This window comes from Armigeres subalbatus, chromosome 3 (genome assembly GCF_024139115.2).
Source record: "Armigeres subalbatus isolate Guangzhou_Male chromosome 3, GZ_Asu_2, whole genome shotgun sequence".
NCBI lineage: Eukaryota > Metazoa > Arthropoda > Insecta > Diptera > Culicidae > Armigeres > Armigeres subalbatus.
Genome location: NC_085141.1, coordinates 34,486,476 through 34,492,475, shown reverse-complemented (window position 1 = coordinate 34,492,475; position 6,000 = coordinate 34,486,476).

Here is a 6,000-nt window from a genome sequence, read left to right as displayed (position 1 = left end):
TAGGCAACGCTACCGGCTGGCGACTGCAACTATGGCAATAAACCCACTAGGAAAGAGTTTCTTGACTAACAGATTGGGCGCCTGGTATTTTTTATTACTATACTAGTGTCGTTGTCCACAGACCCACAGCAGCTGCTCAGTTAGATTCGCTTCGTTGGTACAGTTAGTGTGACGACGAAACCGCGACGAGTGCGCGACTTGTGACTGAAATTAGTAATGCAGCACTTTACCCCAACTTCCAACCAACCAACTAGTCAGTGATGGAAACGACAGCAGCAACAACAGAAAATAGAAATATGTAGAGCTGACCCGATTTCGCTTTTCTTTGTCGCCGTCGTCATTGCTACCGTCACATCGAGTATAGTGGGGCCTCAGCCGATGTGGATCATCTTCCTATCCGCGGTAGAAATGTTGCACTAAGCACTATTGTGACCTGCTCTGCCGGTGCCACCAATTGTTGCTAGCCTTTGGGGGGCGTGAGAGATCTCATGCCTGACAGGGCAGATAGATGCTGGTTCACTCGTACAGAAGAGATTGTAATCGGATTTCCAATTCGTAACGATTTCCCGCGCGCCGCGCAGTCTTGGTTGACTGTAATCCACACCACACTAATGGCATCTTTTGCTGATCCATTTGCAGTGTGGCGCCGTGCGAGATCGTTCATCGTGCAAATTGGAAAGGAAGAGCCATGAACTGCCGCCGTTAGTCATCGTGGAGCAGCATATTCTTTGTGGTGGCTTCTCTTCACAGGGCCCAAGAGTTCGAGATGTGTACGAGCAAGCTGGGGTCAAATCACGCTGTCAAGGCTGCCAACAACGGGGGCATGTTTGTGAGGGCTTTGGGGTGTGATCACCCGAACGGTGCGCGATGGGATTTCAATCTTATAATGTTGACCGGTAAGTTGAAAAATTATCAAGCAGATACCAAGTAGTCAAGCATTCACGTTTAGCAAAATGAAAAATAACCTGTCTATAGGACGAGTTACTACTATTCCATTTAATTTCCCTACTTGATTGTTTCTTTACAAATCGTTTCCAGTGTATCGAGACAGTATTCTGTATTGATTTTTAAAAGAATTTAAAATTAAACTATGCTGAAAGACATGGTTCTCATTCATTCAACCAATCGAACGTTTTCAAGCTCTTCTTCCCACATACCAATTGGCAACAAGTTTCCAAAGATAGTAGTAAGCCATTCCTCTAGTTTCCAGTTTCAACGACGCCAATAGAGCGAGGTTGCACTCATCAAGCAGAGTCGCTCGTCGGTGACTGCTTTACAAATGAATTTGTTTGTCATTTCACCATCCAATAATATGGATATGTTTTTTTTTTCATAGTTTAGTGTGTATAAATAAGTCCATGTCAAGTGTGATTGAGTTTTAAACAAGAACTTTGAACATGGATTTATCTGTTACAAAATACAATTTCTTTGACTAAAAAATAAACTCTGTGATAAAAACAGAAAAAAGATTCTAGAAAAGATTCCATCTAAGAAGACAACTCTGATACGTATATGGTGAATTGCCTGGAACCTTTATACTTGATCCGGCTATAACAACAGCAGCAACAACCGGTGACAACGGTTTCCGTGAGTTAAAGCAATCAGCGCCGATGATGGGCGGTGGTTGTTGTGTGAGCAACAATAAATGTTCAATTAAGTGGCTTCCTATAAGCACCACTTCCTATTAGATTTAACATTCTCGTGTGGATAAGCATTTTCAAGGTGGCACCCGCGCTTGTTATGGAATGGATTGCGACGTGTGTCACTCCTTTGGCCCCATATGGCAGCTTTGATTGTTTGATAAATTATATAGCAATATGTGAAGCAGAAAATAAAGCCATTGCAGTGTTGTCTCTAACATGCGGGTGGAGAACATTTTGTACAAATAATATCAATATAACGTTAGACACCATCCATAACATGTGCGGCAGGGAACACTTCGAATTGGACAGCTCTAAATGACTCATGTTAAACATTTAGGAGCCATACAAAACAACGTAACTTAATCAACGATAATGAGACATGAAGAAAACAGTTTAACAAGGGTTGAATGTTTGCACCTAACAGTTGTGATAGATCGTCAACTATACATATTCGCATCGTGTACCGTGTTTGATTGAAATTATTGGTAATCAAACATTTCAATTGTAATATTACGACTGTTAGGTTCAAACATTGACCTCTTGTTGTTCTGTTTACATACTTAGGTAGTTTTTAAGAATAAAATTATAAGAACTGATAGAAAAGTCATGTTCAATGTTCATGTACTGATAATCCTTTGGTGACAATTATAAAAGTACGATTCGATTCACTTGAACTACTCTAGATACCTACTTCTTTTTATTTGACATAATGCCAAACAATGTAATATTCCCCACTGAAACATTACAGCCTCCAAGATGAGTGTTTGTTAAGCTCTTTAACAGTTATTACTGTAAGGTTTTAAGGCCGTGTAACCATTTTGGCATTCGTTTATCATAAGCTGGGCTGCTAAATGGTGGATTGATATCAAGAAAGGATCGTCCAACATAGCTCTGGTCCCCAAAAGTTTCTATCTCACACTTCCATGGGTCGACCGATGACAAAAGACCGCTAGAGGTGGTCAGGTTTGGAAAGTTAGTACAATGCCGGGTTCTTATCTTTATCGAGAACTAAAGTAGCTTTGTTCTAGCGTATTTTTTTAGTATAGATCCTCTACTAGACAAATGACCTTTATGTGGTGAGTTATTTTTAGGATTGAAGGTTGTCATTTATTCTGTAGGACGGTTTGTATGTTTTGACCTTCCTTAAGATTTTTTTATTGGCCACGCAAAATTTGAACAACTTTTCATAAAAATGCCCAAATGTTTTGGTTTTTTTTTCACAGCACAAAGCCATAAACCATATTTGGATTTTAAATTATTGCCTCAATATGGGGACAAGTGTCCCCTTGATCCCCCATTAGTCACCCATACTAAAATATGGCGAAAAAATTCCAGAAAATATAAACCTGTTCTCAGGCTTCTGACTTTTTGTAGATTTGACAGATTTGATGAAGAGTTGGCAGGAAAAATTATTTATTTCGTAGATATCATAGAAAGGGGATCAAGTCTCCCCAAATTTTGAAATTGCATCTACTGACGAATTCAATAACAAAAATCGTTCATGTATACGCACAGCAATTCGAAAATTTCGCGTATTTTGAAGGAAAAATATTTAAAAAAAATCTGAGGGCACCTTTCTAATTTTATCAAAGCAAGTTCTTGAAGAGGGATCGATTTCGATTCGCCGATTTTGACAGCACACTAAAAAAAATCGATTGTGTATCAATAACAACAATAATTAAGGTACTGTCATACATCAGTAAAGTTAAATACTATATTTCTTTGAGGGTCTGTGTCGAATTTGCGCATGTTTATTTATTTTTGGCTGTGATACATCGGAAATCAGAAAAGAAGATCAAGTGTCCCCAGTCTCCCCTACGGGTTTGAGAAAAAAAAAGTGCCAAATATGTTTCATTTGTTTCTGATAATTTTTTAGGTATGTTCGTTGTTTGGGCTTGCACCCTTTTCGGTGTAAAGTGAGATATGAAAATATCTTGTATGAGTTTCCCGGCAAAAAAATACCTCGGGTTCATATATTTGAATAAATTCGTTTCATTCGTTTAATAAGATTTTTCAATACGGGCTCGGGTCGGGTCCGGGTTTGAAAATAATTAATAAATCATGTTCAGGTTTGGCAGAATGTGAAACCCGACCATCTCAAACCGCCAGCTAAGGGTTACTTAGCATGTTGTGCATCCTGGGCACTGTTGTCCTTCTGACATCAGCTAGAGTGAAAAGGTACGTCCCGAGCAAGGTTGTTAACGTTAATCAACGTTTAACGGCGTTACGTTGAATCGTTGACGTTAATTTTAACGTTCAACGCAAACTTCGATGGCTCGCTAAATGCTCTGGTTAACGTTAACGTTAACGAAATTCGTTAATAACGTTAACTTTTCGCGTTAATTATCCCGTTGATTAACAGAATCCTTAGTAAAGCATCCTCACAATATTCACATAATGTACAAAATTACATTCTTGTACTAATAAATGAACTATTTTTGCTATGTCGATATCGGCAGTACCCGGCAGTTTCACTTCCGTACCTCGAGCAGCTTTTTAGTGACAAAGTACAAGTTTGGTTTGGTTTTGCATCCCGAAACTTTCACCATGACAACGCTTCCGACGATACATCGCTTCTTGAAAAAATCAACGATGGAATCAACGTTGGCGTTGACGTTGATTCAACGCTTTTCATTGACGTTAACGTTTATTTTCAAAACATTCAACGCAACGCCGTTGACGTTAAATTTTCGAAAAATTAACGTCATCGGCGTTAATCGTTGATTAACGTTAACAACCCTGGTCCCGAGCGTCTGTCCACCAGGAGGAGGTGCTCAAACAGCGTCTGCCTGGTATGCTGATATACGAAACGCTGTATCGTGTCAGCTATACCTAAGATGGCAGCCGCACTATAGCGCGATGTAGGTAACGCGACCCCGGTAAGGTAGCCTAATGAAGCCTCTCAAATACCACGAAAAATGAAGATAGAAGAAAAAGAAAACGTTATTTTTGGCAACCGACCCGGCAACGAAATAAGGACTATGATTGGAAACTCGATACCTGGAATGTCAGGACACTAAATAAATCTGGACGAGTGAATCAACTGGCTCGTGACTTGTAGAATGTTGGAGTGCCACTATTCAAGAGTCCGATGGCATAGATCCAGAGAACATGAATTCAGAGGTCCGAACATTGACTCTGATCACTACCTCGTTGTTAGTAAAATTCGATCACGGTTGTCAATCCAACGAAAGATCACAGCGATCCAACGAAAGATCACAGCGAACGATGCGATACAATATCGAGCGATTGTCAGCGGAAGGAGTAAATGCTGAATACAGCCAGAAGCTCGGCGAACGGATAACTGCAATCAACATTAAGCGGCAACATTTACGAACTAGGGGAGTCGTTATTCGTTATTTTTCCTGAAACAAGTGTGACCTTTGTTTGATTAATTGATTATGATTCATAAATGGTTATATCCGAACCATCAATGTACGAACCAATTTTTTGACACAGTGTAGTTTTCTGGTACAACTTAGTTGGACGAGAAAGGCAAAACATGGAGATTCCAAGGAATATTAGTGTGGAAATTCCAAAAAATATTTCTATGAAAGTTTTTAGGGAATAAAATATTTTTTTTAATCGCGGTCCATTTCACGGTCCAGAAACTCCTTTACCGACCTCCCCGTGGTGCCGGTCGGGGTAAGGGCAACCTTAGGGAAGAGGAGATTTGCTCATCTCTGGTGTGTCCTCCATGTTAGGAGCGGCCCATAACAGCTTTTTTTATCGCAGATGCTTTAAAGATGACGATCAGCAGTACCTGTTTCGCACGTAATAATCTCCGCAAACACACCTGTCAATATCCTATTGGCGACACTTGCCCACGTGCTGCGCGACGGATCGCTTATCTTAGGAGTTACAAATCTAAAGTCTTTTAGATGCCCTTTTAGATTAACTCAAAAATATGGGAGAATGAAGAATTGCCTACTAACTGGATGAATGGCCTCATATGCCCGGTCTATAAGAAATGGAACGGACTATAGTGTGCCAACTTCAGAGAGAATACTCTATTCGCAACAGACTTGCCCTGAGATCGGTTGGGGAGTCCTTCCTCGGATGAGCCTTGATAAATTCCGGGAGTACATCTTACAGGCTCAACATGATCTGTACATTGATTTCAAAGCAGCGTACGATTTAACGAAAAGAAATAAGCTGAGGTAGATTATGACTGAACATGGCGTTTCGGCGAAACTAATAAGGTTGCAACTAATACTAATACTAGATCAATGCTCAATGACTCAAAACAAAGTATTCGGATTGCAGACAAAGTGTTAACCTCGTTTATAATTTAAGATGAATTGAAGCAGGGTTATACCTATGCTTTCGAATTTTCTGTTCAACATATTTTTCGTGA